Source organism: Tauraco erythrolophus, chromosome 5, assembly GCF_009769465.1.
Source record: "Tauraco erythrolophus isolate bTauEry1 chromosome 5, bTauEry1.pri, whole genome shotgun sequence".
NCBI lineage: Eukaryota > Metazoa > Chordata > Aves > Musophagiformes > Musophagidae > Tauraco > Tauraco erythrolophus.
This window is the reverse complement of record NC_141469.1, coordinates 33,916,173-33,928,742: the sequence shown is the minus strand read 5'-3', so window position 1 is coordinate 33,928,742 and position 12,570 is coordinate 33,916,173. Positions and strand designations below refer to the sequence as shown.

At 45.3% G+C, this 12,570-nt stretch overlaps 1 protein-coding gene across 2 annotated transcripts in view; it reads left to right on the top strand.

Annotated features, from left to right (window-relative positions):
• Positions 1-10,275: 10,275 nt before the first annotated feature.
• The window catches only part of KIAA0232 (KIAA0232 ortholog), a 68,396-nt gene continuing 66,101 nt past the window's right edge, over positions 10,276-12,570 (top strand). For both annotated transcript variants that reach the window (XM_086612087.1, XM_086612086.1), the window contains exon 1: positions 10,276-10,359. The gene's annotated coding sequence lies outside the window, so the exon portion shown is untranslated. The remainder of the gene's footprint in view (positions 10,360-12,570) is intronic.

Genomic DNA, 12,570 nt, shown 5'->3' with positions numbered 1-12,570 from the left:
TTTCTGAGGATGGGTTGCTGCTGTAATAACATTATCACAGAAGTCTGTCTGTAGAGAGTTCTGCCACTGTTGTGTGTGAGTGCAGAAACGTGTTGGTACAACCTCTCCATTCAGCCCTGGGAAGGCTGAGAATCCGGTGAGACTGATGGAAAGGCCGAGTTTCTACTCAGTGGAGCAGCACCATACTGTCCACTATGCTGGTGATGACGTACTCTTGACAGGTGATAAACTATGTCAAGCTCCCTAGCTGCCATAATGTTTCCATTGCAATTATATCTATTTATTGCAATGTTTTATCTTGCAGGTTTTAAATATGATGTATTTTTAAAACACGACGCAGTGTAATAATCCAAATGCAATGAGGCAAGTAACTGTAAAAGCCAAAATTCAGTTACAGAGAACAATGTATTTCAAATTAAGTGGGAACAAGATTAGTTGTTAGCTGAAAATAATGAGCACCTTCAGTGCCTTATGTGCACGCAAATGATAGGTGTGCCACAGGAATATAATATCAGCTGACATTACAAAACCTACCACCATGGAAAATAGGAGAATTGCACTGGAGAACCTAATCATTACAGAATTAAAATAAAATCCCCCAAAATCAACATCACAAGCAATGAAGTAAGCTGATCGAACCTGCCACTGCATAAACTCAAAACCTGTCTGCCACTGCTGAGACATGTCTCAGGCGAACCCCTGAAATGGGATGGTGAGCCAGAAAAAGGTATGCAGTTAAAATTTTCTCTGCATGTATGGATAAAAGAAAATTAACAAAATATGGAAGCTTGTTATCATCTCGTGTAACTATAGAAAGCAGAATAGTTGATGCAAGCACACACTCAGAATTTGAGACCAATCACAGAAAATGTAAGCGCTTGTCACTGACTTTGGATGAGACCACTAAGAGCAGTGAAACCAGGCAGTTATTAAATTTCAGCAGAGCTATTGCTAAGGTTTTCTTTGTAAAACAAATGGGGCAGTACTTTTAATGTATATTGGAAGTACTTCTTTCTATTACTAGCTCATGTAACAGTTTTCGAAACTCCCTTGTCACAAATAATGACAAGGAGTGACTGTCTAGAAGTCAGTTAACGAGTTTGCTGAAAAGAAACTGCAGCTGAATGCCTCACTCTCGCTGCATCATACATTACCAGACAGTTGGTGGTAAATCTATGAAACAAGGAACATGAAGACTTGTATCATATATATGGTTAACCTCATTCACAGAAGAAATACTGCACAGACACACAGAAATGTATCAAATATCTTAAGGAGATGAGTCCAAACTATGGGAATTTGCCCTCTCATTCAAAAGCTGGGTGTCTCTAAGCAGAGAAGATGCCTTCTTTACTTTTCCAAATGTGCATGTCTTGAAGAAGAGAGAGCAAATAACACATTTCAGTTATAAGCAGCTATCTCTGCTCATTGGCCTTCCTACCAGCTTTATAATAGCTCCAGTCTGCATGGTGCCTAAAATCCGAGAGAGCTACTCAGGTCACCTATTATCCATGGAAAAGCTTAAAATTTACTAGAGTTTCCACGTCAGACTCACAAATTTTTTACAAAGACCCACACACATACTTAAAAGTATCCCAAACTTAACTCTTAAAACTGTAATTGAGAAAGCAGTGCCTAAACTCATCCCCAAAGAGCCCATTCTCACACCTAGCATCCATGAATGGTGCTGAATTTAGCTCAAAATCCATTTAGTACTCCCAGCTGACATTAGAACTCTTATCCTGCCTGTGGAGAGCTCTTCCAGAAGACTTCTCTAACCAGCAGCCTAGCGAATAGCTCAGGATAAGGTCCATATCCTCCCTCCTCTCAAGTCTCAGTAACTCGATAATGAGATACCGATAGTATTTACATTTTGCATTACAGAGCCGGGTAAACTGCATACACATAAATGGTAACAGAGTTTGAATTCCAAGACTTAGCCTTTTCGTTTCACAGGAGTATCTTCAGCAACAAGACATAGGGAGTTTGGGTCTAGTTTTGTATTTTTGCTGGTTCTACCTTTCCTTTCTGAACAATAACCTAGTTGCAACAAGAGGGATGGAGAGTGGTCTGTACCCCAGGGCATTCTACCATTTGCTCATTCCTTTGGAAAATCAAAATTAGTGGGTTCAGCTTACTCAAGACTGAAAGATTTCTAGTAAAAAATATTGCCATCTTCCAAGACAAATACACAAACCAACAGATTACTGTGCACAGGGCTGTCACAGCTACGTCCTCCGTTGGTACCTGCCTGCTCTGAAGACACAAAATAGTATTTTGAACTCTGAAGTTATGCTTACAGTGGCACATAGACCAAGACAAGGGTATGGACTTGAATACAGGACTACATAGTACTTAACTGTTACCACAGTTGGCCAATAACACCTGCCTAGTATCATTTGGAGATAGCGCATGCCAAGAACCATCCCCAATAGGAAACCTGGATGCAGCCACACTGGTTTTGGGGAGTGAGGAAAGAAGAAAGTGCAGGCATGCAGGTGTAAACTGGGAGCCCCTCATGGTCCCTACTTATTGTAAAAATGTCTTGGTGTCCAGAGTTATTTCTGGCAAAGCCAAACCTGCTGACTCTAGAGATAGTTTTCAATAGTGTTTTTCACTGTTTTGCTCCAAGTACTTCTCCATTTCAGCATACGGGAAACCTGGATCAGCTGGCAGCCCTAGGCAGTTGGGGTAGAGACCTAAATCCCTTTTCACAGGGGCTATTGACTATGGAAGAAATATTGCTGCAGTATTTTTGACACAGCAATGCTTCAATTCCAGATACGGAAATCAATTTTATGCACAACAGTGAAGCATGGAGTTTTTTGCTTGTTTCTTAAGGATTTCATTTCCTACCTGAAAAATTTTGCAATAAAGTACTGTTCAATGTATAGAAGTGCATGCCTCTGTGAAAACACGCTCCCAGGAATAAAAATCTGTAAAATCAAAATATTGCAATAAGCCAGAAAGCAATGCCCTTGGCTGCCGATTCTTACTCACCCCTATGAATGTTGACATTTAATCATAGAATCATAGAATGGTTAGGGTTGGAAGGGATCTCAAAGATCATCTAGTTCCAACACCCCTGACATGGGCAGGGACACCTTCCACTACACCAGGTTTCTCAAAGCCTCATCCAACCTGGCCTTGAACACTTCCAGGGATGGGGCAGCCACAATTTCTCTGGGCAACCTGTTCCAGTGTCTCATCGCCCTCAACGCAAAAAATTTCTTCCTTACATCTAATCAAAATCTCCCCTCTTTCAGTTTAAATCCATTGCCCCTTGTCTTATCACTGTATACCCTTGTATAAAGTCCCTCTCCAGCTTTCCTGTAGGCCCTTTTCAGGTACTGGAAGGCTTTCTCTGCTCCAGGCTGAACAGCCCCAACTCTCTCAGCTTGCCTTCATAGCAGAGGTGCTCCAGCCCTCGGATCATCTTCATGGCCCTCCTCTGGACGCCCTCCAACAGCTCCATGTCCTTCTTGTGTTGGGGACTCCAGAGCTGAATGCAGTATTCCAGGTGGGGTCTCACGAGAGCAGAGTAGAGGGGCAGAAAATATTTGTTCTGAGAAATAAACTATTCACGTATTTAATGATACTACATTCATTTTGCCCTTTTAACAAATAAAGTCCAAGCAATCCATCTCATGGGATTATACTCCTATCTGCGGTCTGTAGTTGCGGCCCGAACCTGACATCTAATATTCTCCTCTGATACATCACCACTGCATTAGTTTGGTCTTTAGTGCTTCCTCCTTGTGTTATCGGTTCACAGTAGGTTCATGATTTAGCTCTGCCTGGGCCTACAATCAGTCTTAGAGGAAAAAAAATGTTGCTTTCTTAGGGGAAATTACCTCCATCTTCCCTACACCTGGAAAAGCTGACTGGCTCTAGACATTTGACCATTCCTCTATTTCACAACCTCTTCAACTGCTGAAATATGTGGGGTTTTTAACATCACAACAGCAATTTTCATTCAGCCAGTTAAAGCTATGCCTGCTTTTTTTCTTTTGCGAGTTGATATTGAAATTATATCAAACTCAAAAGACGCACCAATTTCAACACAAAATCTCGATGAAACAAGAAAATAAGTAGTTTTCTTCTCAGCAGAGAGAGCTTTCTTGGTAGAAAACATCTTTAATAATATATATACATAAATTGGCCTGGGAAAGTCAGATACTTTTGTTCCCATTAACAACTTCCAGTGAGTAACTCTTCTAATGAGCATCTAAGTATCAGTTAGAATTAGAAGCCAAAATGTCATGAAAGATACTTCAGAGAGCATATCAGTGTAGCTGCAAAGTATTGAAATATTAGCTACTTCTTGACAGAAAAGAAGTAGCTGCTCAATTTTTTCTCTTTCAGGCTGACAGCCTTGTTGTCAATCACACAAGCTAGAAATCTCTCCTCAGTGCACTTAAAGGTTTGGAAATGCAGGTACTAGATCTCAGCATGCATTTAGAAACAATTTTTTTCTAAGATGAAAATGGTAATATTTTCGTTGGGCTTCAATATCCTTTTTCGAATGCTGCTATTGTCAAACTTGACTTTTTTTCCTATTCAATATGAAATATTGAATAGGAAATATTTTCCTATTCAATATGAAATCTTTGTAATGGCTGCTGGTATTAATCAGCCACTCTTACTAGTTCTTAGGTATCTACGGAATTACTTATTTTTAATGGCAGCACTTCCCAGGTGAGCAGTTCTATCAGAAAGCAGCAACGGCCATTCTCCCTTCTGCACCCACATAGATAAAACAGTTAGTTCACACACTAAAAAATATACAGAATAAACATAAGTTTATTACAGTCCGTAAGTTATACATACGGATTCACTTACACACACCACAGTTTTCAAAACATGTATTTCTTTTTTTTTTTTTTTTTTTTTAACAAGCATCTGAAAATGTGCACTATTTTTGCTTTGCAGTTTTTACCATGGGATCAGGTAAGAAGCTTTCTTGATCCATCAAAACATAATGTCAAAGTGTCTGGACAATAAGCCATTAATACACAAAGGATCTTTTCTTTTACTAGGAGTCTGTAACAGAATATAATTTTTAAAAAATGCCGATGCATTGGATGAAAAGAATAACACCTTTGATGCAATTACTTTAAGAACTCGATACAACTTCATGTGTTTCTTTCACTTTTCATTTCATATAGGTCATTAATAAAGACGAAATTACTCTTTTTAGTATATTTATTCCAAAATCTGTGGCCGGATCATCAGCTAGTATAATTCATTCTACTCCGTTGTCACCATTTGCACTGACTGAGAATACAGCCAATATCTGAAAAAAATGTTTGGTGGAATTAGTGTGGAACAATAATTGTATTTCTGAGGAGTAAGGCAAGGATTGGATGCTGATGCTGCAGGCTACTCAAGGATGGTTAATTGTATTCATGAACTATTTGTAAGACAGCAAGCTGCCAAAACCTCAGACATTTCCAACATGGTAATTCTGGAATGCTGTAGTATATAGGGAAAAACAGATGTCATAATGTGTTTCATCTAGTTTTAAACTTAACATGTAATTAACTTAATGGCTTGACAATAGCTGATGTAGCAACAAATATAATGCAATTAAATTAGTACCTCATTATGACATCAAATTCTTCTACATATGCATTACCAAAAAAAAGATCAGATTCTGAGACATTGGTGTGTTTTACAGTGACTAACTGTCCTTAAAATGCAATCGCATGTAATACTTGCTTTTTATTTCATCAATTGTGGAAATTATTTCATTTTGCTAACACTGTATTTTCTGTAGTCTCTTCACTACACCGCTAGTGAAAGCTGTTCCATGGTTCGTTGTTTCGAATGCCCTATCTAGGTACTTGGACCTTTGCATTCATTACGTAGTATAGAGCTTTCATTTTCTTTATCTTTTGTACTGCTTGGCTGTTTGTCCAAAGTGCTGTTGGCAATTATCGTGGTTATTTCACATCTTCTCGGAGTACTTCTTACGGTAGACTTCAGGTGGTCTGTTTTATGCACACAGCAGCATGTTGAGACAGAGTCCTGTTCGTGTATTATTTTGCACTTCCCAAAGGTTTCTCAAGGTATTATCACGGTTTCCCAATTGTTAGTGCTGCAGGATGAAAAACGACAAGAGTATGCTGAAGCAGAATGACTTAAAAAAGAAATGTAGTCCTAAAGAAATACCAACACCAAGACCAGATACTCTTGTTACAGAACAGCACTGCCTGACCTGCAATTTCTGTGACAATTTCCAATGTGCAGTTTGTGTTCAAAGAAACGTTACAGTCATATAGTTGTACTAAACAAAAAATAATTTTGCTCTGAATTATGTAATTGATTTTTCAAGTGACTCAGATCATCCATACTCACCATGCTAGCATATTCCTAATTAAAGATATTGAAACCAGTTAGAGAGAAGAGTGAAAGGAAAAGAGGTGGGACTGAGGCCCAATGCAAATCCTACTAAAATTTAATGTTACTTTCCATTCACTGCGGTGGATGAGGTCCTTGATGCTGACAACAAAGTGCCCCTCTGATGCTGTGGGTATCCACAGTTTGCTTTTTCACTGTGCAGGGATATTATTAGGAGAGAGGGATTAGTAAAAAAGAATCTGAAACCTGACCTAGTGCTGAGGAATGCCTTTTGAATGTGTCATTTGAACCTAGTTATTACTTCTGGGAGGTGTGAGCATTTTGCATGGGTCTTTGCTCAAAACCTGAAATGGATGGCAAAAAGTTGTAAAAAAAGTTATGCAAGCTTTCATGCATTAAGCAAAGTAGTTTCAAAGAGACGATTATATACTTCTGAAGCTGTAAATCAAGGTATCCAATAAAATGCGTCATGTATCTGTCGGATGTTCCTAGTTTCACCTTACGTTAAGGTCCACCCATTTTCTGGATCTTAAAAATATCCATGAATTTATGTATATATTTAGACTCTGCACACTTAAATGATCTTTTTTGTTCTTAAATTACATTTATTCCCGCATGAATGTTGCTCTATCTCCATTTCTAAAATGCTGAATGGGCAGATTGCTTCTATCAAGCATCTCATATGAACAGTTTATGAAGTGTGAACAATAGAGGACTGTCTAATGATTGGTTATCATGACTTTCAGAGTTAACTGATACAGAATCCCTCCTCAGGGAAAATCAGGGGTTTTTTACTGCACCTAGCAGGAAATTTTAGGGAATATTATAAACTGAACAATTTTAAGGAAGTAAGATGGGTGGCTGACAGTAAAACGCTTACAAGCTGTGCCTATGTAATACTGAACTGCTGTGCAATTCCTCCTTCAGTTTGTTCCTTAATAGCAAAAAATATTATTTGGTGAAATTGATACATTTTTTTAGAAATTTATTGGAGACCCTTTCCAGCAGGGGTCAGAATGAAAAAGGGAAACAGCAGTACTTGCAGAGGCTGACAGCTAAAAGCACAAGCCCATCAGTCACTCAGATGTGGTTTAGCATTCTTTTCAACACAGATCATTTAGCCCTGATTTTGCAAACAAGTGCTGTCACCTACAACACCTAGTTGTTCTTGCTGTGTGTAGGTTGTCACACAGGGGCAACAGAGTTCCCATAGAGAACTTCCATCTTAGAGAGCAGTTGAGAAAGGAACAGACTCTGATCAGAGTTAGCATGCCCTACCCCTGCGGCTTTTTGGAGGAAAAGTTCATTAGCTGCTTCGCATGCCAAGGGACCAGCTGTCCTTCAGCACATGGAGCAGCTCTGATTGACCAGGAGGACAAGTGGGAAATAAGCTCACAGCAGTGCCAGCACGGCATATGGTCACGTACCAGCTGTTTCTGAAATGCTTGCCAAATGGAGACCAGAATCGGGTTGGCTGTTAAGAAAATAAAACCCAACAAAACTGAACAAGCAAACAAAAAATTCCGCTGTCGGGATTCCTGAGATCTGACCACAAAACCAGAACTGTCAATTTGAAATGTCACACAGCAACTACGTGAATACTCAGAGTAATCTGTCACTGGCTTGCATACTCTGACTTGCTCCATTAGGAGAACATCAATGTTCTGAGCATCTGTCCTTTCTTCAGAGCAAAAAAAAAATATATATAAAGGGTGAAATAAGGTAAGTGGATTAATATTAGGGACATACATTGCTAATATATTGAGAATACGTTCAGAAGACTCACTGGAGATTCATCTTGATTGGCACCAATTTTTATTACAGACAAATCCCAGATGTCTCACAGTTTACTGTATTTTATTTCTACCTTGAAAAGGGGAATTCAGATTCTGAGCTCATGAACAAAAGGAGATTTGATTGCAATTGGCATGAGTCGTATTTCAGTGTTGGTGAAATGCTTCTGATAAACCAGTGAAATGACTCAGCAGAAAACAGTCAGCAGGATTTTTTCCCCAAAGCTTTTCAGTTTCAGCATTTCCTAATAAGAAAGTAACTTGGACAGTAATAAAATGGTCAGAGAACAACCTTGTCCTTCTATCATGGGGCTTAAAGCACTACCTTCTCTTTATAGCTTTCCCACCATGCTACTACAAGGTTTGGAGGAAGCTAAACTGATTAAACTCCAGTTCATATGACACAATTACTGCCTCGGCAGCGTTTAACAGAACGCCAATAGCTCATGTAGCTCCACAATCCTGCATATTTAACTTGAAAAACTTGGGCTTTTTGGCCAGCCTGAGTCGAATTTGTTACTAAATTAGGTGCTAAGGATGTTCAAAAAAGGCAAACCCTACATAAAACAAAAAGAGAAATGCTGCTCCTGTATCAGGAAATGAGTATATAGGCTGGGAGGCAGCGGTTACTCTCCTGGCTTGCGTTCATGTTTCTTACAAGATGTATTTTTATATACAGGCTTAACTTGTTGAAAGACCTGAATGGGACTACATCCGGGGTGGTGGTGGGGGGGGGATCATCTTTTCAAAGACCAGCTTGGTTCCAGTGACTGAAGGTGGTGTTGACTCAAAAGAAACAGTGTTAGCCAACGTAGATGACATACCACATTTTGGAACTTGTGGAGCCACACATTTAGCTGTGAATAAAAGGAAGAAAACCTTTAGGATTCTGCAGAGACAGAAGACTTACTTTGACATATTACATAACGTTGACTTTCTTTAGACTCGTATGCATTCACATATTTGAGAAATGTGAGGTGCTAGTGTATACCTGAAAAAGGTATAATTATTTTCCCAATTAAGAAGCTTAATTAGTACTTTGGTGTGTTGTCTTTGTCATATTTTCAGTCTCACAGTGGCGCATTTTTACCCATCTACTATGCTAAAAAAGTTGCTCTTTCATTACTCTACGGTTGTGTAAACAGTTCTGATTAAGCTGGCGTTTACTCAACTGGAATAAAATTTTCCCGGCTCCTGAGGAGCTCAACTACTAAAACCGACTTTCAATGGCATCAATCTTCTAAAAGACGACTTTCTTTCCAGACGGGCTTTCATTCAGCAGCAAAATAAACTTTATTTTCTAACCTTGCCCTCAGAGTCGTTAAGAATTTCAAAACGACCTCACATTACAAACACCGCCACACTCCGTCATTATCCCCCATTTCCTCCTTCGCATTCCTGCCCCGGCCCCTGGCGTTTCCCTCTCCGTCGCTACCGCGCAGCCAGCCCTCGCGGGGGCCGGGGGCGGCTCCGGCGGCAGCCCGCTGAGGAGGGCGAGGGAGGCGAGGGACCGCCGCCCGCCTCCCCGCCCGGCTGACGGCCGCCCCGAGGCACGAGGGACGACACCGCTCCCCTCGCCCGCCGCCGAGGCGCCCCCTCCCCCGGCCGGTGACTTTCAAACGCCTCGCCCGCCCCTTTTCTCGTCAGGCGCCCGGCGGACAGCGCGGCGCTCAGCCGGCAGGCGGGGTCGGACTGAAGCCGTACAACCCGGGCAAAGAGATACCTCCCCTCCTCCTCCCCCGCCCCCCCCGCCCTTCCTGCGCGGCAGCCCGCCATGAATCCGGCTCGCCGGCGCCCGGGCGCGACGAGGCGCGGACTGAGGGGCCCGGCCCCCCCGCAGCCCGCCCGCCGCGCCCCTCGCCGCTCCGCTGCGCCCGCGCAGACACCACGGCACAGACCCGTAGCGCTGCCCGCGCTCCTGGGCGGCGGGATCCGGGCCGCCCTCTGGGCGGAAGGATACGGGGAGGAGCCGGAGGCGCGGTCCGCCGGGGCGCTGAGTCCTGTTGCCGGGTGACGGAGCAGCCGGCCCCCCTCCCTCCCCGTGGCGCTGGGAGCCGCCGCTGCCGGTTTACGTAACGCCTCCCAGGGCAGGTCCCGGCTCCGTCCCGCCCGCCTCACTCGGGGACGGCAGCAGCGGGACGGAGTCCGCCGCCTCCTCCGGCTGCCAGAGGCCCCAGGGCCCCGCTCTGCGCCGCCACAGCAGGTAAATACTTGCCGCGGGCCCGGGGAGCCGAGGGAGGGGCAGGGCTGGAGGGAGGGTGGCAGCCGCCCTCCCTGTGGCAACTGGAGGACGGAGCCGGGAGGCGGCAGCGGCGGGCGGCCCCCCTCCCCCCCCCCTTCCTTCCCGCCGCTGCGCTGAGGGACGGGCGGGCTCGGCTGCCGAGGAGCGCCGGGCCGGCGGCTGAGGGCCCGGCTGAGGAGGCCCGCGCTGGCTCGCTCTCCCCTCCCCTCTCCGCTAACAGCCCGGGAAGAGGAGGAGTTGCGGGGCCGGGCCTGGCCGGCTCTGGTAGGACGGTTTCCCGGGACGGCGCGTCCCGCTTCTCGGCTGCGCCTGCCGCAGCGCGGCGGGAGCGTGCCGGGGGGGCTGGGGGGAGAAGGGAGGAAGCGCGGCGACGGGAGGAGAGGGGCCGGGGAGGGGGTGACAGGGAGCGCGAGGGGCCGGGCGGGGGGACTGGCTGCAGGCCGGCGGCGAGGCAGGGCTCGGGGGCGGGGCCGGGGGCCCGGCCGGGGTGCCCCGGTCCGAGCGCCCGCCTGGGAGCCGAGCCCTCCCTGGCCCCCGCGCCGCGCTCCTCCGTGCCGGCCCGGCCCCTGGGGTCCCAGCGTCAGGTGAGCGGCGTGCGCCGCGGGTCGGGAGGGAGGCGCCGGCCTGGAGCGGGAGCCGGGGCTGCCGTGCCTTCGGGCCGGGTCACGCCCGGGAGGAGAGGAGGAGGAGGAGGAAGGTGGCACCCTGTCGCGGGTGTCGGCCTGCGCCGATGTCACCCGGCGCAGTGAACGGGGAAGCCGGAGGATGCGGCGCTTCGGGTCAGGGTAGCGAGAGCCCGAGCCGGGCGGGCAGCCCCTTCCCTTCCCTTCCCTGCCAGACCGTCGGGCTGAAGTGACAGGGCTTTCCTCACCCCCCGTCCCCCTCCACCCCCCCGGGCTACGCCAGGCCTGGCTGGTGTGCGGGTACGGCTCACGCCGTGACCTTTCATCCTGTGCGTAATTGTACAAAGCGCAGGCAGCGGCTGCTGACCGGTTGGGAGGAGCTGGGAGACGGGTCTGAACGCATCGGATTGGGGTAGATGGAAACCACCGCTGGCTTCGCTGCGGCGTTACAGGGTTGGGACTCGCTCCCCTCCTTTTTTTTTTTTTTTTTTACCTCTTTCCAGCAGCATTGTCCTTTAGGGGCCTTTTGAAGGCAAAAGGCGGATAGAAAGGCTGGGGCCGCCGCTGTTTCAGGAGGAGGAGCTGGGCTGATGGGAGACTGATGGGAGCCGCATCCTATGGCCGCTCGGAGCTGCGCGCCGCCGGGGCGGGCCCGCCGGGGCCGCAGCCTCTCGTAGGCAGTGGGCGGGGTGGGGGTGGGGGGGACAAGGTTTGGCGAAGGTTACAGCTGAATGCAGAAGTGACACAAACTGACACTTCGTTCCAGCAAACTCGTTTCCATCTTCTCCTCGTGTCGTCTCGATTAAAAGTATACGTTTATTAAGTCGCGTTGCGAAACTTTGAGAAAAGTGAAAGTGCAGTGCTTTTTTCTTTTTTTTTTTTTTTGTCTTTGTTTTAGTTACTCATTGCAGTACCTGATACCGATCTGAAGGGTGAAAATAGTACGATTTGCTCGTCCGTTCAAAGAAAAGACATTGCTCTATTCCAGTGTTTTCCGTATATAAGTAATTTGAGTTGTAGTTCATAGGCCTGGGATCAGAGGACGCTGTTGTACGGGTAGTTGATTTTTCCTCATGCAAACCTCTTTAAATGTTTGGGGTTTTACCATTCTGTTGCACACCGTGTATTACTTCTGTGTTCCTGAGATGATGTGGGAATTGCAGATCAAATTTGATTTCTTAGCTGTCAAAAGTGAGCCTGTGATGATTCAGTAGATAATTGTGTGAAACAAACTACTTGGGTTTTAAGCACTGCAGTCAAGTATTGCAGGCTTCTCGCAATCTATGGGAATCTGAAATTGACATTTTTCTTTATTGTTTAAGAAAAAATATGCCTTATAAAAGTAAATGACTTGGAACTTGATTGTAACTTGACATGTAACTGTACAGATTTTATTTTGTACTAATCCTCCATCTGCTGTTTCTTGTCAGGATGGGTATGCTAAAATGGTAGTGTACAACCTCTCCTAGTCAATAAAGCATGTCCTATGGGTATCAAAACCTTCTAATTTGATCATTGAGATATAAGAGGGAATGTAGGTAACTTGAAT